The following is a 23,210-nucleotide window of genomic DNA, read 5'->3' on the forward strand; positions in this document are numbered from 1 at the left end:
CACTTGAAACCATAAGATATGCGACGCATATGATATCGCATATTTTTACATAGGCGTCGCATATGATATCGCCTAAATTTATATAGGCGCCGCATATGATATTGCCTATATCTACATAGGCGCCGCATATGCTATCGCCAATATTTACATAGGCGCCGCATATGCTATTGCATATGCTTTCCAGTGGCCATGTGCGATTGGTTAGGCGACGCACTCTACTTCGCAAAGTCATAACTCCTAGCTCGGTGTCGGATTTTGATGAAATTGGTATCGTTATAATTTAGTGGGTAGAAATATGCAGAAATACCACATTAACATCGAGTTATACTCGCTTAAATATGACCCTTACTAAATCGAATACTAAAACTTGATGGATTCAAAAACTCTTAGCTTGTATTACCTTAAGTGACTCATATGAACATGCTTAACACATCATAAGATATCTTATCGATAGGATACTCATTGTAAGTCATGTACTCAAGTATGAATCACAATATAGGAAATTTAATATATAGGAAAAATGGTTTGTCTCCTAGCTTAGAAACATGCGGGGTATTACAATATCTCCCCCTTGGGAACATTCATCCTCGAATGGAAATTAACTGAGGCGGGAGAGATGATAAGATGAAGTACATATAAGACATACACTACTGAAACATGGGTTCATGACTGACATGACTGAAAGCTGAGCACAACATACTGAACATGCATATCTGATGCATGGGAAGCTGATTCATGAATATAAGACTGAGGATTCTAATAAAGTGAGTTTTCTCAAAATGAGAATGCATATCTGATGCACAACTGAAAGGCTGAATCTATGCATAACTGATGCATGATTACATGACTAACATGATATGTAAAGTATGAGTGAAGATACTGATAAATAGTATTTTCTCTACTGAACACGTATATCTAATGCCTGAATATCTAACTGAGCTGACTCTTGAAAGCTTGATAGATTATGCCAAGGCACTTGATAGCTAATTTATAACGGAAACATGAAAGCATCAAGAAAAGGTGGGGTATCTCCCCCTTGGGACACTATGTCCCTCTAGGAATGTTTACCTTGCTGAGATACTGGGGTGATGCACAGGGCATCTACGAACTAGATTATAACTAAACATTGGAGAGCTGAGACTAATGCATAATGCATAAACTGAACTAGACCTACTAATGTTACTGACTAACTCATGTGGAAACATAAGCTCAAATGAGCGCAAGATATCTAACAATGCATACAATGATCATGAAAAACTTGTAACGTACCCAAATCTAGGTTGGAGAAACTTTATGGATCATGGTGATTCTGGAGTGAATAGAGTCGATTCTGATGCTGACCACTATTGGTGCTGGGATTTGCGGCCTGCTCACGTGAATCTCTACCTTTCTGAGCTAACACTCTACACTCCCATATTCTGTGGCCTAGCTTACCGCACCCAAAACATACCTGACTATTAGCTCTGCATGTACCTAGATGATTCTTGCTATACTCCCCACAAAGAGGATAAGTACACTCACTTCCAACACTACTCTGCACTTTGGAGCCTGGTGCCCCACCATGACTAACATCTCCAAAGTTAGTGTGGGCACACTAGCTGAAGATGGAACAAGGGATGAATTTTTTTGACTATGGTGAGAACAATTACCACCCTGTGACCCAGCCAGAGAAAAGCTGTAACAACCTGTTCTGAATCACTTATTAGATCTCTCCCTCTCCTTAGACTTATCTGCCTCTATCTGCTGAGCATGTATCATTAACCTAGCAAGGTCCATGTCCCTATTGAGCATAGCTGTTCTACACCCTTTCAATACTAACATGGACACTCCAGTCACAAACTTACTCATACTCTCTCTGGGGTCATCTATTAAGTCAGGAGCATACTTAGCTAAATGGTTGAACTTAAGACAATACTCCTTCATTGTCATGGAGCCTTGTCTCAGGTTCATAAACTCTTCTCCTTAGCTTCTCTCATCTCTAACGGGAAAAACTTATCTAAGAAGGCATCCTAAAATATCTGCCAAGTCATGGGAGTTGCATCTTCCCTTCTACTCTTCTTCCACAACACTACCCAATCATGAGCAATATCTTTTAGCCTATAGGACACTAATTCTACACTCTTCTCCTTTGACACATGCATGATTTGGGTGATCTTCTTTACCTCTTCTAGATACAGCTGTGGGTCCTCACCTGTTACTGACCCAAAGAATTATAAAGGGTTCATTCTCATAAAATTTTTGATTCTGGCTGCAGCTGAATCCCCATCTTGCTAGGGTGGGCTATAGTCTGTCGGTTGCCCTGAACACTAGTGGTCACAACCTAGGCTAGCGCCTGAAAAGTTGCTCAAAATTCTGCATGTGACACATTCTCCTTCAAAGGATCTGCGGGCTGCGGGGCTGACTGATTCCTTGTTCTCTTCTTAGGAGGCATGTTCTGCAAACAAAAGAGGAACAAGGATTAAACTAAGAGTTCAACTTGAGCTTTTGCTCACTTGCACGATATGAGTACTGGAAGAAGGGAAACTGTTCCTAAAACATCTTATAGCCTCCTGTGCATAAATGTAGTGCGCAATACACCCATGTACAAGAAACTACTAGATGCGGCTTTCAGACTTCCTAGGACTCTATTGAACCTTAGGCTCTGATACCAAGTTTGTAACGCCCAGATTTTCTGAACCGGAATGCTACACGGTGCTCATGACCTCGAAGGACTACAAGCTAACCCATGAATGATATCTGTACCTGTAACTGCATAATATACATATAAAATACAGAAACATGAACAAAGAGGGCGTAAGGTTCAATCATGAATAATAAAATATTTGAAATAAGGTGGTATCACAGTACCAAAACAAAATTAAAAATACTAAAGTCTAAATCTGAAAAATCTATAATCGTTTGAAAGCCTCTAAACTGTCTGAATAAGGAGTTGAAGGAACATGTCTCCAACTAACTCCCTAAACTAAAAATAAACTGAAATACTGGAATAATAAATATAACTTATGTCCTCAAAAGATGAGGACTCACTGCTTACTAAACTGCTACTGCTGATCTAGAATCTGCACCTCAGAACCTATGGTGTAACATCAAAAGAAAGCACCATAGCTCAAATGCATCAGTACAACTAAAGTACTGAGTATACGTGGGGGTAAGCTAAATGCATGGGGTTTATATGCATGAACATACTGACTAATATGAACATGAGAATACATACATACATACGTACATACATACATACATACGTAACTGCTACTAAACTCATGGAGATACTGACTACTTGAGTTTGAACTCTGACAACATGAGTTTCGTGATACTGAGATACTGAATGACTGATAACATGGATGATTGTATCTGACAGTCCTGATTCCTGATTTCTACTCTGAAGACTGATACTAAAACTATAAATGTAACTGTGACTGTGGGAGGTAGTAACCTAACCGACATGCCCCGGTACTGTACTGGTGGGGTCCAATCTTTTCCCTGATTGGAAGGGTGTCAATACCATGCTACGGGTAGAGACCTCTACTATGGTCAAGCCTCTCTGATGGAAAATCAAGCCTAAGGAAATATAATAGTCAAGTATAGCCTTAATCTAACGGGTGACTCCTGTCCTGCGTTGGCTACACAGTTCTAGAGTATAGGGATTGCTGCTAACTGCTCTGCCTTTATAACGGGAAAAACCGCCATCCCTGCACTCGCTCGGTGCTAGTCCCTATTCCCAACTAAAAGACTCTAAAAAGATTAACTGCACTGAACTGGCTAACTGAACTAAACTGATTTATAAGCTAATTAACTGAGCTGATAATATTTTCTTAGCTGAACTAAGCTGAATTCACTGAGTTCTGTTGACTAACGGAAAAGCTAATTGAGATCTGAGGTCTGACTGAGAGTACTGAAACTACTGGGACTACTGAACTACTGAGATTTCTGAGTTTTTCTGAGTCACGTGACTAACTGAAATATATGGAGCATAGCTTGACTGAGGATGTCTTGAAACATGACACTACCTCTAGGCACATAGCTATAGTTTTTGGGTACAAGTACCCCCAGGACTCGATGAAAGGAAACTGACACACATGACTGACTTGATCATAAGAGTAGAGTCCACAATTCACAACATCATAAGTAAGGATTTCATAATAAGAATGATTCTCAACAAACTATCACATGATCGGGAATGCACACAACATGTATATACTTGCATGGCTTCAATAACATGGTCATTCCATATCACAAAAATATCATGAGCATCTCATACAACATCTTCAATTCAAGACAATAGCACGGGGATCACGTTTAACAAAAACTTAGAACATGGAATAGTCATTTAGGACTTATTGTCACAAAAGCATGATTTCTATTCCCTTAGGTATTTTCACAAACACCTTACATGCACATCTTAGGCATAGGTGGATTCATCAAGATTACAAATATTCAACCACCAATTTGACATATTTATACATTAAATACCACCATATCCTAACACAAAACATACAAAGATCTCATCTTAGGCATCATCAAACTCCAATCACATGAACATCAACCAACAACAACTTAAACATCTTAATACATAATTTAGAAGATGGTTCTTGAGCTTTATGGATGAAAGGAGTCCATGAATCAACTCACACATATCTTAGAAGGAAGATTCTTGATGATTGACAGAGGAATTTCCTTGAAATTGGATCTTCAAGCTTAATTATGCAACCCTAGTTGTTTTTCTCCTTTAGTGCTCTTGGATGATGAACTTAAGATGTTAGTAGAGTTGTAATGTAATTAGGAGCTATATATTTCGTAGGGTTAAGTTTAGGGACGTGTAAGGAGTGTTAAAAGACTTAATTACCCTCAAAATAACTCAAAACGGAGTGTTTAAGTCACTTGAAACCATATGATATGCGCCACATATGATATCGCATATATTTACATAGGCGCCGCATATGATATCGCCTAAATTTATATAGGCGCCGCATATGATATCACCTATATCTACATAGGTGCCGCATATGCTATCACCTATATCTGCATAGGCGCTGCATATGCTATCGCCTATAGTTACATAGGCGCCGCATATGATATCGCATATGCTTTCCAGTGTCCATGTGCGATTGGTTAGGCGATGCACTCTATTTCACAAAGCCATAACTCCTAGCTCGGGTGTCGGATTTTGATGAAATTGGTATCTTTAGAAAGCTAATTCAATTCTCTATAATTTGGTGGGTAGAAATATGCAGAAATACCACATTAATATCGAGTTATACTCGTTCAAATATGACCCTTACGAAATCGAACACTAAAACTTGATGGATTCAAAAACTCTTAGCTTGTATTACCTTAAGTGACTCATATGAGCATGGTTAACACATCATAAGATATCTTATCGCTAGGATACTCATTGTAAGTCATGTACTCAAGTATGAATCACAGGATTGGATATTTCATATGTAGGAAAAATGGTTCGTCTCCTAGCTTAGAAACATGCAGGGTGTTGCAGCTTCTCTCAAATATCCAATGCACTGGCCAAATTCAAGCTACCCTACTTAATTCTAGGCCAATCCTTCACACCCCTCTTCTATCTTTTCTTTTTGATTTCCAATTCCATCAATAAAAGTTTTTGTTGGGTCGAAAGATTCTTGCTGGGTATGATTTTATAGTCTTTATATAGAGCTCTATCACCCTTTCTAAGGAGCGAAAAGTCTATTTGAGTCTTAGCCACCGAACTATGAAAGTTAATAAGGTGCTCTTTCTTCTTCGAAAAACTCAAATTCGCTATCCATAATCCAAAGGCCCTGCTAAAATCCAAAAGTGAAGTTACTCCATTCCTTCCCTGAAACCAAAACCTCCATACACATTATCATAGCCTCATGATATTGTAATACCCCGTATTTTTCTAGATTAATTTAAGTCTTCGTACATGAGTAATCCCATATAACATTTTTGAAATACTCAGTATTTTCTAGTTTAGAGCTCACCAATGCATAGGAAATTCAGTCAACTTTCCAACGATATAAAATTCGCCCAAATTCGATACCCAGACGAAGAGTTAGAGCCATTTTTGTAAGACAGTGTACCACCTGGAACGTCAGCGCGTCGCGGAGCCAAGCCAAATGGCAATTGTCACTTTCCAGTGCTCCATCACGATATTGGCACGTTGCGCCATGGGCTCAGTTCACAATTGTTCTTTTCCAGCGTTCCAACGCAATTCTACCTCATCGTGCCGAGTCCAAAATTCATAATCAAAGGGGTACCGCAATTCCACCGCCTCGCGCCTGGCCCCCAGTTCCCAATTGTCATTTTCCAGTGACATGGCACGATAGCTCCGCGTCGCGCTAGGGCCCAAAATTAGATTTTTTAGTAACGAATTTTCCTTTATTTTCAGGGGTAGTTTGGTATTTTTCCACGGCCCTAATCAGTCTTAACACAAAATTAAACCCCTAAATAACCTATTTCCTCATTATTTCCTCACTCTCTCAAGAATAAAACATTCTCTCTCAAAGAGGCAAAAATCCTAGTTCAAGAAAATTAAGAACAAGCCTAAGAATTCCTCCAAGAACTTTCAAGAAAGAATCTTCTAAGGTATGTTAGGTGTTCATCTATGGGTTTCTTTCACTCATAGAGTCCACGAATCCATTTTTAAAACTATAAAATTGTTGAATTATGAACTTCCGTGTTTGAATTAGATTGAATTCATGTTCATGATATTAGTTGGGTTTCAATCCATGATTTAAGTGCAACTTTATGAAATTGAATAACATGTGTGATGAATATGTGAATATCTTGATAAACCCTTGAATTTACAAAGTGATTAATGTATCCATGATGTTAATTTGGTTTTCAATCCATGATTATGATAAGATTCATGAAAATAGAATAGTATTTAGGGGGAATTATATGAATAGCATGTTAAACCCATGAAATTGCAAGTTGGGCATTGTATTTTCGATGTTTATATATTATCTATGAATATGTGCATTAGGTCGTGCTTCCCAAGTGATTGATAGAATATTTATCTGAATTAAATGATAAAATCATGACATGCTAGTATATGTACAAGCTTATGCCCTACAAGTGTCTGATAAAATGCTTATGTGAATGAAATAGTGATATTAAACCATGATAGCATGTATTCCCCATTCATGTATAAGTTAATACATTACAAGTGTTTGATGAAATGTCTCTATGAATGAATTATGAACAAGTGAACATTGTTATGTTATTCAAGATTTTGCTAAGCTTTACTTTTCATGCTATCGAGTCCTGAGGGTATTTAATACCCGACAATTTAGCTGTTTACCTAGAGCCAGTGTCAGTTATAAAATGGTATCAGTCATGTCACTATCAGTAGTACTAAGTCAGCTACAAAACTTAGAAAAATTCAGTATCAGTCCAATTTAGTTAGTTAATACGATCAATAGCAGTTCAGTCAAACCTAATATAATCTCATAATCAGTTCAGTGTCTATTCAGTTGGGAGTAGGATTCAGCACTGAGCGAACTCAGGGATGGGGGCATTCCTGTTAGTGTAGGGTTTGACCCTTAGTAGCAATCTCTAAGTTACAGAACTATGTAACCAACGGAAATGTAGATGAATTCCTGCTAGATGAGGGTTGACACATCTCTTATGAGTTTTCCTTCTAGTTAAGGGTTGACAAAATGTCTTCCTGCTAGTTAGGGTTAAATCATAGCTATTGTAGCACCCGTGGCATGATACTAATACCCTTTCAATTGGGGTCATAGGTTGGACCCCTATCAGCTCAGATTTGGGATATATCGGTTAGATGATTACCTCCCACAATTTTAATTTCTATCTCAGTTTAGAATTCAATTTAGTTTTATAGAATCAGGACTGTCAGACACAGTCAATTAGTATCAGTAATTCAGTTATTAGTAATTTTAGATATTAGTTACTCAGTTATCAGAACTCAGTACTCAGCTTTAGAAAAGCTCAGATACAATATATATCTATGTATGTCAACAGTATTGTATACTCAGTGTTTTTTCAGTAGTATCAGTTATCCATATACTCTTACATTCAGTTACTCTATATTATTCAGTTAGTCACTATTCATGCATATGAACCCTTGCATTCAGCCTTACCTCATCTAGCATACTAGTACATTCCACGTACTGACTGCATACTTTTTTTTGCGCTATGATGTCTCATATCATAGGTTCAGACGCTCAGGCTCCTGACTGTGCTTAGACAGCTACAGTCAGCAGTTGTACATTTAATAGCGAGTTCTCATCTATCGAGGGCATGCTTTTATTCCATTTCCAGTTTATCAGTAGATCATTAGTCGAAGTTAGTTGGGGGCTTGTCCCATCAACTCCACTTTCAGACAGTTTAGTTAAAGGCTTTTCAGACTAGACTAGTTCAGACAGTATTTCAGATTCAGATATTTTATCAGATGTTATTTATCAGTATTTCAAATTTTTAACCTTATGGCATTTCAACCTATTTTTCGTATTTAGTACAGTATATTATTCAGTGCTCACAGCAGATATCAGACATGGGTTAGCTTATGGTCCTTTGGGGTCGTAAGTACCGTGTAGCATCCGGGATACAGACTCGAGGCATTACAGATATAGACCTAATATGCCCATTAAAATCCTCTTCTATGAAGAGCTGCTCAGTGCTCGAAATGCCTTTCACCACCTCATCCAAAAACTCCTAAAATCTTTTCTTCTCCTCATTGTCTAAGTCCGTTTATGGAGCTTAGGCACTAATAACATTCAATATAGACCCTCCAATGTTAATCAACATCAACCTATCATCGATCCACTTAACCTCCACCACCTGTCCCCAACGCTCTTCATCTAACTAAGATACCTACCCCATTCCTATGCCTGATGCTACTAGAGCATCACAACTTATACCCATCTATATCTCTCATCTTAGAGCCTACGCAGTTGTTCACCTAGACACAAGCTATAATCCTCCTCTACCTAAGAATCTTCACGAGCTCTATAAACTTACCTTGAAGAGTCCTTGTGTTCGAAGACCCAATTCTCAACCTAGAGGTTCCCTTATCCCACTTAATCCTTAAACCCCTCGCCCCCAACCCCAAACTTGACAACAACAACAGAAAATAACAACACGTACGATAGTAAATAAATATGCTATTCCCAACTACGACAAAGTAACAGAGAAATTGGAATCAGTAATCCAACAAAAACAGTCAAAGATAATCAAGCAAGAAATCAATAGAGAAAAGACTAAAATATAAATATTGAAAAAAACAAAAATGTATCTGTAACCAACCGTCAAGAAACCTAGACAAGCTAACTAAAGAAAATGAAACAAGTGCAACTAATCCAGGGAGAAGATGAAGAGGCATTTTCTTGATCGATTCATCGAATTTCGATAAGTTGGTGCAGAAATTTGTTGTTAAAATTTTATTGTCGTCACCTTTACCTACTACTGATACCACCTCTGAATTTGGTCGCCGAAAAATGTACGCTTTGAGTTATCGGAGAAGCTACCCCAAACTTTTAGTGCTTGCAAGTGATTAGAAAGAAAAATAAAAGAGAGAAGAGAGAAGAAGAAAAAGTGCAAATCTATTTCTCATTTCAGTTGTTGTAAAAAGTTATTTACTTGACATTAGGGGGTGATTAATCCACTAATTTTATGTACTCTCTCCGTTTCAAAATAGTTGGCCCTTTTTGACTTGGCACTCCCCTTAAGAAAGTGTTTATTAGGGGTTTATTTTACCAAATTAACCTTATTAATTATGCTTTAAAAATATAAATTTGAGTAAATATACTTTGTTTAGTTATTTAATGTTGAGGGTAGTATTGAAAGAATATAATAAAATACTCTTGATTTCATCAAAAGGGACAACTAAATTGAAACAAATATTTTTAAAAGAGGATCAACTAAAACGAAACGGAGGGAGTAATTTGTTTGGTTTTAGTAGAAAAACAAGCAGAAAATATTTTAGTTTTTGAGTACTTTAACCCAACCAGGGCCGTAAATCCATAAATCATAGAAAGAAAACATCAGATTTTATCTAACAACGTCCCATAACTAGATCCATAGTCGAGAACCATCACAAAAGCTTTATGTCAAATATCTTTCCTACTACCAATAGGATTTTAACAATTAAATTATCATCGTTGTTTAGTAAACCTTTCAAATAATATTAGTCCATGTGGGCCAAAACTTATATTCTCCCACTTAACGAATATGTGTCATTATAAACTTTAAGGTTTAATAAAAAAGTTAATACATAAAAATGACCCTAAACTTGACACTAAATTATAACTTTGACCTTAAACTTTGACAGTGCACAAATATGACCTTTAACTATTCAAAACTGCACAAATATGACCTCCAATCCTACGTGGCAAAACGCATGATCAACACGCAAAACTGAGCGCGTTCAGCTTAAAATCTAAGGGTATAATACATAAATATGACCTTAAACTTTGACAGTGCACAAATATGACCTTTAACTATTCAAAACTGCACAAATATGACCTTTAAATGACTCTTCACTATTATTTTTTCATTATTTTTGGCTCAAAGATGAAACTGACATCTAATTTCTTTTGTCATTGCAGAAAAAGAGCAATATTGGAGATTTATTAATTAGGCGGGTTAGCCTCATATGAAAAAATCGAGCGGGTATGTATATATATTATAAAGCAGGGGACAAATTTAAGTTATATAATATATCCAAATATTATTTTTTAATATTAAATTAAATATGAAACTATACTAATAATAAAAAAATTATAGTTTTAATAAAACTTTATTAAATTAATGTTATTAAGGTTAGTAGTAGTAGTATATTAAATTAACGTTATCAAATTAATGTAATTAAAATGTTATTAAATTAACGTTATTAAAACGTTATTAAATTAACGAGGGATGGACCTATGTGGTTGCCATGGGGTTCACCCGAACCCTCTCGGTAAAAAAATTATGTTGTATATATATAAGATAGAAAATGTATATTTATGTACGTATATTAACATTGAACCACATGAAACAAGACACTTAGATAGCCCAGTGATGCTATTTGCTCTTCTTGGGCGCTTCCTTCAGCCTACTATGCAGGTTCGATCCCTGCTAGTGGCTGTTTTTTTTTTAATTAAAAAAAAGCTAGGTGCTGCTGCTATAGAAATAAATAAAATAATAATAATAATAATAATTTTTAAAATTAAAAAAAAAGCTAGGTGCTGCTACTATAGAAATAAATAAAAAATTATTATAATAATAATAATAATAATAATAATAATAATAATAATAATAATAACAATAATAATAATAATAACAACAACAACAACAACAACAACAACAATAATAATAATAAAAACGACATCGTTTTAACACAAAAAGCAAAACTTTGACAGTGTACAAATATGACCTTTAACTATTCAAAACTGCACAAATATGACCTCTCTCCAAGTCATCCCTTTTAACGACGTGGCACCATGTGATTGGATTACCTTTCCACGTAGGCACGAGTGAGACTCACACATGGGGTTGCAAAATCGGAGGTCATATTTGTTCAGGTTTTGAATAGTTGAAGGTCCTATTTGTGCACTATCAAAGTTTAAGATCAAAGTTATAATTTAGTGTCAAGTTTAGAGTTATTTTTATGTATTAACTCTTAATAAAATTTTATCATTATGTGTGCAATAAGATGCCAAATCCTCCTTTCTTTATCTTCTCTTCTTTGCCTCTCTATTTCTCTAACACATTCGTCTTTAATATTTATTTTCGTGATTTGTAAAAAAACATCCTTAAGATTGTTGCCAAAAAAATTAAAATCACGAAAATTTTATAGTTTGAGGCGTGCTCCTATCACTGTCCTTAAGGATATTTTACCCGTTAAGGTGTATCTCTTAGGACTCAACAAGTTCTTCTAGTATTAAATTAGGAGTCAGAATCTAATAAAGATTTTAAATATATAGAAAACCCAACAAATTAAAATTAGAAGATAAAAATATTTAAATGCTAATATTCTCTTTACTCTTTTCTTTCCCACTTTTTCATAATATTTAAAAAGTTTATATAGAAACATAGATGATTTTGTTCATCTCCTAACGGCTAAAACTTAAATTAATAAATGGTAGTAATAGGTCATTAGGACCATTGAAACATACACAGCAAAAAATCTTACTCTATACCAAATAGACGATTTGACTTTGACCAAAATAATATCACATGAATGCTATCAAATTTAATATTAATAAGTATATAATCAATGTCTTAGTTGATAGCCGAAAGAGTAGGCAACTGAAGACTAATAATGACAGGTAAACACTTAATAATATTATTTTTTGAGAAATAAAAAATATATTTATCACAAGCTTATGATACTTCATTTTCCTAACTTGAAACTGTAACAACTTTACCGGTTACTCCAAGCCTTCACTTCCTAGTCAAACACTGATAAATGATCTAGAAAAAGATATCACGAAAAGAACAAACTTTTCACAAAATATTTTCTTTGGAAAATCATTTTTCTCCTAACCAAAAACCACTATTTGATAAATTTTCACGACATTTTCCTAATAGGTTGCTCCCTGTGAGCAAGTTTCTAATTGGGTGCTAACTGCCGGATATAAGAGTACCATAGCAAACCAATTAAACAACAAGGACAAAATTCTTGGTCTTTAAATACAAAACACAAATCTATTAGTTTGAGCCCAATCTTTCCAGTTCTGTAGAAGTGGCCACCAAGTTCGGTGGCCACACCCTTAGTAAGTCAGTCTTAACGATGGAACTAACTAGACGGCATACACACAAATGAACTAAAGCATGATGCAAAATAAGGCTAAAAGCTGCACAAAGATCCAGGGATCAACTGCAGCGTTGCTCCCGGTCTTCTAAGTTTGGCTTCCCCCTACCATCTACAAGCAAAACACAGAATTAGGTTAAGGAAAACACACATTTCTGCAGTAGTGATTAATGATGTGGAACAATTAATTCAAAATAAAAAGCTTTATGAAGCTCAACATGAAAAAATATGTCCACATTCCAAAAACAATGCAGAATGATTGTTCGTAGATCAGGAAGCTAAATGGCGGGATTACATAATTGGTTCAGATATAATGGTTAATATAGTTGGCTTGTTTGACTAATATAAAAGTGGGGAAAGCCACAGACACAACTTTCACATGCAACTCCAAACAAAGTACTTTGGACTATAGAGGTACTTATACAAAGAGGAAATATTTTGATCTAAATATGTCACTGCACCTTAAAGGACCTGCTGTTTTTTCTTCGCAACACCTTCAAAAATCCCGTCAGGTCCAAAATTACAAGACAAGTTTAGATGATCAATTGGACCTCGTAGCTGGAATGAAACAGTAAATTCACCCGGTGGGTATAAATTCTAAGTTTGCATCTTAAAAACCATATTCTTCCTGCGAACCTTCCTCTCTCCGGTCACGCTCACCCCTTTTATGAGAATTCTCCCATTTGGTCCAACATCACAGCGAAAGACTTCTGTAACCACATGAATGGGAAGATCTCTTAATCATCAATTTGATTCATATGGATGCAATTGGACATTCATTGACCACATAAAAAGAACAGATTAAATGATGGTCTACAATCATTACAGGAAACATAGAAAAGCCTTCGTTGGAGCCAAAACAAGAGCAACCCAATGATGGTCTACAATCATTACATGAAATATAGAAAACCCTTCTGGCGCCAAAACAAGAGCAATCCACTGTGAAAAACAAAAACACGCATTAAAAGAAGAAAGCATAATATTGATGAGAGATAATAAAAGTTTAACACATGGAACACAATATACCCATACTAAGCTAAACATAAATGGGATACAGATGTATCACAGAAGTATAGAGATCAAAGATATGACGAGCAGGAAAGAAAATGCATCCCCAAACTAATCTCATTAGCAGACCCTGCGTCCTAGGGTACTGACAAACACTCTAGAAGGGAGGAATTTCAATGAGAGCCAGTTAATCAAGGTAGGCAAACTGAAACATTTCTTGAAGCATCTGAATGACAAAAAATTACGGTTGTAAAGCTCACTGTACACCTGGGAAGAAGGCTTATGCAAGTAATAATATGTGGTCCTAGAAACCAAACATTTTTTTAATCAGTGAATAAAATGGAACACTCATCTGTATAGAGAAGTAGAAAATGAAGGCATACAGATGTCCTATGACTAACGCTCGATAACAAACCCTTTGACCTTTATATCATTTCCCAAATATTGTTTAGTTCTAATCAAACTCAGTTTCATTAGAACCTTTGTGGAAGAACTACTGAAACTATTGGCGATGAGGTCTTTATGTCTGAACCTCCTGTTTTTTTTTTTTTCTTTTTGGATATAACTCATTCTACATGCATTGATTTCATATTTAAGTTTCAGTATGAAATGAAGGACATTTTGAGAAAAAGTAAAAGACAGATTTTATCTGAGTAAGGTGGAGAATGCAGCAGATTTATCAGCATGGTATTTCTGCAATGCATCAACAAGTTACATTCATATACTGAACATATGGTCGTAACAGATATTGTGATTTTCAACTTGATGTATTAAATATAAAAAAAAAAAATCTGATGTAAGACCGTGAGAGTTGTAAGAAGATATGGTGATTTTCAACTGAAGAACATCTTACTCATATGTACAACTTACTTTCATCCCTTGCAACACCAGGAAGTGAAACGCGGAATACATAAGCATCTTCAGATTCAGCTATATCAACTGCACCAATGAGTGGCCCAACCTTTCCCAACAAAACCGATCTAGTAAGGGAAACCCCGCCATTAGCATGATTTATAAGATTGTCCCACTCCTCTCTGGCTGGACAAGCAGAGAAAAAAACCATTGCAGGTTGACCCCCCCAGCATGCTGCTGAGAGTTGATACGCTTGGACGATGAAGCTGTACTAGCTTCAACTGAGATTGAACCGGCATCGATATCTGATGACGATGAAGCATGATAACTGTATGGTAGCGGAGGGCCAGTACATCGATACAAGCTGATGGGGGCCACATTAAGCAGTTGAGGATACAGCAGAATTGAACTATTAGCTTCACCAGAATTCGGCACAAAAGACTGAGATGCTCTGCAATGCACGAGTAAAGTGCAACATTAGTTTCCATTTCGATAACCTCTAGAATTAAGAAATACCTAACTTGACTCCATAGGACGTAAACCAATGTAAGAAGAGCTTCATTGGAGTAAGCAAGTACAGTTCATATGATGCACAAGTAGGAAATTATTTCTTTACGGATTAAGAAAGTTTTATTAACTACTTGTGCATCTTATGATTTCTCAAAAGCATAGGAAAGTCACAAAAGCATTCAAACATATTTTGAAAAAGAAAAGCTTCAGCATCCAGAGAGTAAGAATTATTTTGAATCTGAATGGAAAAAGGTGCCCAACATTTTATCAGAGGTCTACTTCACATGAAATTCTAATAACTTCATTGTTCCTCGTAAAGGGTGGCACTAGCCATCTAGGACACTCCCTATTTTCTCATTTAAAGAGAAGTCAAGACACAAATAGACATTAAAAACATAAACCAACTTGATTATATTTGCAAATGAGACATAGCATGATAATTAGGTTTGACTTCCTCACCACAATTAATACTGCTTGGAGGTAGAGGAAAGTAAAAAAGAGACCAATTTATGTTTATCGCCAAAAATAGTTTCTATTTATATGAAGGCCACTGTTGAGAATATAATTAAATAATAAAAAGTGTTCTCTCTCTGACAGCTTAAGCTTTTAGATGAGATGGTCACAAACGTTAACATGGTATCAGAGCACACAGAAGTCCTGGGATCCGATCTAATCGCCACCCATCATTAAAAAGAATCTCCACGTGCTTGGCCCATGAAAAAGAATCAGGACTGCACGTGAGGGGGTGTATTGAAAATATAATTAAATAAAAAGAAGTATGCTCTCTCTAATAGATTAAGATTTTAGATGAGATGGTCTCACATTTCAAGACAGTGTTTTGAAAAGTGAGAGGCGGAAAAAAGCGATGAGGGCTCGATTCATAGAAGCGTGAAGCGAAGCGCATGCTTTTTTTTCATTAAAATGCTATTTAGTACAACATTTAAAAATATTAAGCAGACACAAATAAATATCCAAGAACTCAATAAATAACATAATCTTTCAATTCTTAAATTAAAAAGATAGTATATAGGCATAACAAGCAAACAAAATAATAAACTATTATTGCCCTTTGCAATTCCACACGCCCAAGCTGGATCTTTTTTTTTTTTTTAGCCATTGAATAAAGAAATATACTACAAGAGAAAAAAATTAATGAAAATACATACAGATGTTAGAACTAAGAACACATACAACAAAAAACAATTAAAAAGAATAAAACTAGAGCTGGATAACAGAGAAGAAGAAGAAGAAGAAAAAATAGAGCTGCAAAGAACATATAAGAACAACCGGCTGCAACTGGCAGTCGTCTCCCACATACTATCCACTCTCCCAAGCCCCTATTGTCGTCAGCTTCTCCCAAATCTCCAATGCACTGGCCAAATTCAAGCTATTGCACTTAATCCTAGGCCGATCCTCCACACCCTTTTTTTTTCTGCCCTTTTTTATTTCCAATTCCATCACCAGAAGTTTTTTTAGGTTAAAAGATTCTCACTTGGTATGACTTTACAGTCTTGAATAGCACTCTATCACTCTTACTAAGGAGAAAAAAAGTCTATTTGAGTCATGGCTACTGAACTACGGAAGGTAATAAGGTGCTCCTTCTTCAGGAAACTCAAATTCTCTACCTACAACCCAAAGACCCTAGTAAAATCCAAAAGTGAAGTTGCTCTATTCCTTTCCCTGAAATCAAAACATCTATGCACATCATCATAGCCTCTCGATATAGACCCTATATGTCTATTGAAATCCCCTTCTACGAAGAGCTTCTCAGTGCCTCTCACCACCTCATCCAAAACCTCTTCTTCTTTTCCTCGTCAAAGCCCACTTGCGGTTTCTTCTTTTCCTCGTCAAAGCCCACTTGCGGTTGCGGAGCTTAGGCACTAATAACTTCTAAATAGACTAACATAACCAACATCAACCTACATTGACCCGCTTAACCTCCACCACTTTCCCCCTACGCTCTTCATCTACTAAGATACCTACGCCTTATGCTACTAGAGTACTACAACTTATACCTGTCTACATCCCTCGCCTTAGAACCTACCCATTTGGTCTCCTGGACACATGTTGTACTAATCCTCCACTTCCTAAGAATCTTCACGAGCTCTATAAACTTACCTTGAAGAGCCCTTGTGTTCCAAGACCCAATTCTCAACCTAGAGGCTCCTTTATCCCACTTAACCCTACTACCCCTCGCCCCCAACGTCGAACCTAACCTAGACCTCTCCCTAGGCCCTGAACCCAACTCCTACCACGACCTATGACATGACCCTCTAGCATCGACCACCACAACCATCACTCAATAAGAGAAGAAAATACGAAAGCGCACAAATAGATAAGGCTAACAATACAATGGTAATAACGAATAAATCAGTAATGAAACTTAAAATTGTGCGCACTATATGCTAAGGAAACAAATAAAAGTCAAGAATCAATAGCAATAAATCTACAAGAAAGAAACAAGACTCAACAGCGTATGCCACAAGCAATAAAACCAATATACTACAACGCAAATTTGATAAATAACAAGAACTATACTACCAACAAGAATTTAGAAAATAACAATACATACGACAATAAATAGATATGCTCATCTCAACTACAACGAAGTAACAAGGAAATAGTAATCCAACATGAACAGTCAAAGATAATCAGGCAAGAAACCAATAGAGAAAAGACTGAAATACAAATCGAACAAGACGGAACGTATCCGCCACCAACAGTTAAGAAACCTAGAGAAGATGAAACAAGTGCACCAGATCCGGGGAGAAGACAAAGTGGGGGCATTTTCTTGATCGATTCGTCGGATTCCGACAAGTTGGTGCAATAATAGTTGCCGAAATTTTGTTGTCGTCACCTTTACCAACTGTTGATACCACCCTGAATTTGGTCGCCATAAAATATACTCTTTGATTCATCGGAGAAGCTGCCCCGGACTTGTAGAGCCTGCAAGGGATTAGAAAGAAAAGAAAAAGAGTGCAGATCTGTTCGAAGAAAGCAAGAAAGTAACGACTATCAATTATGTTTTTTTTATTTTTCTTATTCAGTTATTAATGATTTATCTATTAATTATGTTGTTTTTAATTCACTGTAGACCATTAACAGTAGTTATTAATAAACTCGATATTAGGAGGGTGATTAATCCACTAATTGTATCTAGACTTATTTGGCTTTAATGGAAAGGTAAACAGGAAATATTTCAGTTTTTGAGTACTTTAACTCAACCAACACCATAGGTCAAGAAAGAAAACATCAGATTTCATCTTACTACATCCCATAACTAGGTCCAAATCCGGGGATCGTAACAAAAGCTTTAAGTGAAATAACTTTCCTACAACCAATAGGATTTTAACAATTATATTATCATCATTATTTATTAAACCATGCAAATAATATAGTCCATGTAGGCCAAATATAATTGCTCCAAATATAAGTTTTGGCCCACAGACTATTATTTGCGTGGTTTAATAAATAATGATGACAATATCATTGCTAAAATCCTATTGGTTGTAGGAAAGTTATTTCACATAAAGCTTTTGTTACGATTCCCGGATATGAATCTAGTTATGGGACGTTGTAAGATAAACCTCATGTTTTCTTTCAACGACCTATGGTGTTGGTTGAGTTAAAATATTAAAAACTGAAATATTTTCTGCTTACCTTTTCATTAATGCCAAATAAATTTACATAAAATTAGTGGATTAATCACCTCCTAATATCAAGGAAATAACTTCCTACAACTACTGAAATGAGAAAGTGGAGGAATAACCTTCTTAATGATGTCTACAGATAATTAATAAATAAATCATTAATAACAGCCTACGAAAAATAGGAAAACATTATTAATAGTTGTTAATTCCTCTTTTTCTTCGAACAAATTTGCACTCTTTCTTTTTCTCTCTCTAATCCCTTACGTGCACTACAAGTCTGGGGCAACTTCTCCGGCGACTCGAAGCGTACATTTTTCAGCGACCAAATTTAGGGGCCGTATTAGCAGTAGGTAAATGTGACGACAACAAAATTCTGGTGACCAAATTTTGCACCAACTTGCCGGAATACGACGAATCAATCAAGAAAATGCCCTCACTTTGTCTTCTCCCCAGATCAAGTGCACTTTTTTCATCTCCTTGATATTAGGGGGTGATTAATCCACTAATTACATGTAAATTTATTTAGCTTTAATGGAAAGGTAAGTAGGAAATATTTCAGTTTTTGAGTACTTTAATTCAACCTGCATCATCGGTCATAGAAAGAAAACATCAGATTTCATCTTACTACGACCCATAACTAGATCCAAATTCGGAGACCGTAACAGAAGCTTTAAGTGAAATAACTTTCCTACAACCAATAGGATTTTAACAATTATATTATCATCATTCTTTATTAAACCATGCAAATAATATAGTCCATGTGGGCCAAATATAATTGCTCCAAATATAAGTTTTGGCCCACATAGACTATTATTTACGTGGTTTAATAAATAATGATGATAATATAATAGCTAAAATTCTATCGGTTGTAGGAAAGTTATTTCACATAAAGCTTCCATTACGATTTCCGGATATGGATTTAGTTATGGGACTTTGTAAGATGAAACCTCATTTTTCTTTCAACGACCTATGGTGTTGGTTTAAGTTAAAGTACTAAAAATTGAAATATTTTCTGCTTACCTTTTCATTGAAGCCAAATAAATTTACATATAATTAGTGGATTAATCACCCCCTAATATCAAAGAAATAACTTTCTACAACTATTGAAATGAGAAAGTGGAGGAATAACCTCCTTAATGATGTCTACAGATAATTAAAAACAACATAATTAATAGATAAATCATTAATAACTGCCTACGAAAAATAGAAAAAAAAAATTAAAAAGTGGTAATTCCTTTTTTTCCTTGGAACAAATCTGCACTCTTTCTTTTTCTCTCCTCTCTTTTCTTTTTCTCTCTAATCCCTTACATACACTACAAGTCTGGGGAAACTTCTCCGGCGACTCGAAGCGTACATTTTTCAGTGACCAAATTTAGGGGTCGTATTAGCAGTAGGTAAATGTGACGAAAAAAATTCCGGCAATCAATTTTTGCACCAACTTGCCGGAATTCGAAGAATCAATCACGAAAATGCCCCCACTTCGTCTTCTCCCCGGATCAAGTGCACCTGTTTCATCTCCTCTAGTTATCTTGTCTAGGTTTCTTGACTGTTGATAGTGAATACGTCCTGTCTCTTGACTATTGTTGGATTACTGGTTCCACTTTCTCTGTTACTTCGTTGTAGTTTAGAGTAGCATATCTATTTACCGTCGTACGTGTTGTTTTCAGTTGTTGTTAGTTTTAAAATTTTTGTGGGTAGTATATTTCTCGTTATTGATTGTTATTTATAAAAATTTGTGTTGTAGTATATTGGTTTTATTGTTTGTGGCATACGCTGTTAATTCTTGTTTCTTTCTGATAGATTTATTTCTTTTGGCATACGATGTTGATTTTTGATTCTTTCCTGTAGATTTTTATTTGTTTCCTTAGCATATAGTGGGCACAACTTCAAGCTTCAGTACTGATTTATTCGTTGTTACCATTGTTTCTTGTTAGCCTTATCTATTTGTGTGCCTTTATATTTTCTTCTCTTATTGAGTTGTGGTTGTGATAGCGATGGTAGACTAGGGTCATGTCATAGGTTGGGTCGAGCTTGGGGCTGAGACCAGGGCCCAAGGTGAGGTCTGGGTCTGGGTCTGAGGTAGGGTCAAGTTCGGGGTTAAGGGCAAGGGGTAGTAGGGTTAAGTAGGATAAGAGAGCCTCTAGGTTGAGAATTGGGTCTTGAAACATAGGGACTCTTCAAGGTAAGTTTATAGAGCTCATAAGATTCTTAGGAAGAGGAGGATTAGTATAACATGTGTCCAGGAAACCAAATGGGTAGTAAATAAGGCACGGGATGTAGACCGGTATAGTATAAGATTCTTATTACCTTTCGTAGTTCGGTGGCCAAAACTCAAATAGACTTTTTGCTCCTTAGGAAGGGTGATAGAGTGTTATAATTAATTGTTGGGATATCCGGTAAAAATCAAAGAGCGGCAGATACCCAAAGATGGAAATTTATTTAAAACGTTTTTGACTGTGAAGTTGGTGAGTGTATGCTTGCTTTTATGTTTAGGGATTTAATAGAGTGTTGAAGGGCCCTTGCTGACCTGGTTATAAATTCTTGAATTTTGTTCTTTGAAATAGAACAAAATTACTAAAATGGTCCCTATTCTTTAGATTTTTTTTTTTTCTTTTTTCTTTTTAAGGCTTAATAATATAATAATTAACACCAAATGATAAGAGTTGATTGTTGGCGGTGACTTGGTGAAGGAAATCTATGCAGGAAGATTCTCGAAGTGAGTTACAATCAATGCGGAACCAATCCCTTAAACTTGACGATAATTTTCATTAAGACATTTCTAATTACTAAGAGTTTTTAATATTAATGATAGAAGAGTTTCTAAAGGGACAAAAATCCGATTAAGTTCAGCAAAACATCTCCAGACATACTGTATATATTTATGTATGCACCTCTCTGATCTATTGTTATATCCACACTGAGTTGAAGGCTGACAACTTTTCAGATCAAGCAAAAGGTTTGTAAGACCAAATATTTAATCCCATGGTGTTGATCTCACAAGTGTGATATACATTTACATGGAAGTTATAATTACTGAAATCCTCTCAAATACTTCTTTAAAAAAAACGTTTCATTTTTCTTGAGGTTCTTGCATAGTAAAAGCACTCTAATGCGGAATAAGAACAAACAAGAATGATAAAACAGGTCGGGACCTTACATTAAGGGCACTTTACTGAAGCAGGTGCACAAGAGTACTCCCTCTGTTTCAATTTGTTTGTCTAATTCTCATTTTTAGTTAGTTTAAAAAGGAATGTCTCTCCCCTTTTTGTTAGGGAATATTTAATTTTAACTTTTCACTTTTGGCAAATTCTACACATTTAAGTTCAAGACCACAAGATTGCACCCAAGGATGTGGCCTAGTAGTTCAATGAAGTGGGATGAACACAATGAGGTCTTTGGTCCAATTCCCAATAGAGACAAACACTTGGTAATTTTTTTCCATTTGTTATAGTCTAGGTGGACAGTGTTACCTGGTATTGGTGGTGGTGGGAGGTGCCAGGTATCCCGTGGCATTAGTCGAGATGCGCCAGGTATCCCGTGGCATTAGTCGAGATGTGCGCAAGCTGGACCGGACACCGCGGTTATCAAAAAGAAAAAAAAAGGTAGTTCTTCAATTTTATAAACTCTGTCTCTCAGCCGAAACTAGGCAAACAAATTGAATCGGAGGGAGTAATAATTAGGCAAAAAGGGTATATAAAGATACTGAATTAGAGGTTAAAAGTGATGAAATTGCATCTTAACAATGACTCTGTATAAATGTGTAATAAGACTAACAAAGAAAGGAGGCGTACGGAAACATTGATCCAAATAAGACTCGTCAGAAAATGATGCAAGGCAATTCGGGCACGGGTTCGGGTCGGACGCCGGTTGCTCCGCCGCGTTTCCTCCGTCTTCAGCCATGGATACAACTGAAAAAATCGGAGACGTTATGAGACAACCACCAATTTAGAAAATATTTTCGCTTCTTTTTTCGTTTCTCTCAATACATGCACTAAATTTTAAAAGATACTCCCTCCATCCCATTTTACCCATTCCAAATTAGCATAGTATAACTATTAAGAAAATAATAATTGATAATGTAATTTTACCATTTTGCCCCTCTTAATTGTGTCTTGTTGTTAGTTCCAATATTGATGAACAGCTAATACCAAAGCACCATTTATATTCTTAATGGTGTACTCTTAATGGTACTCCTCTTTGTAATATTTTTCAAGAATACTAATAATAAGGAGTAATCAATTATATTAAGAATATAATGGGAAAAAATTGTCCATTCTTGATAAGTAAAAAAAAGACAAGCAAAATGAGATAACAAATTAAGAAATTTGGGATGAATAAAATAGGACAGAGGGAGTATTTATCATCTATAACAATAAAACAAAACTTTTCAAATACAACAATTATATTACATTTATATTGCGTGAATAATCTTTTTTTTAATT

The 23,210-nt window shown here is 35.8% G+C and overlaps 1 pseudogene; it reads right to left on the reverse strand.

The window, feature by feature from the left end:
* Positions 1 to 13,069: 13,069 nt before the first annotated feature.
* LOC124895318 lies at positions 13,070 to 18,313 on the reverse strand (annotated as a pseudogene).
* Between the last annotated feature and the right edge of the window lie 4,897 nt (positions 18,314 to 23,210).

The sequence above is a fragment of the Capsicum annuum genome, unplaced genomic scaffold, assembly GCF_002878395.1.
Source record: "Capsicum annuum cultivar UCD-10X-F1 unplaced genomic scaffold, UCD10Xv1.1 ctg81289, whole genome shotgun sequence".
Lineage (NCBI taxonomy): Eukaryota > Viridiplantae > Streptophyta > Magnoliopsida > Solanales > Solanaceae > Capsicum > Capsicum annuum.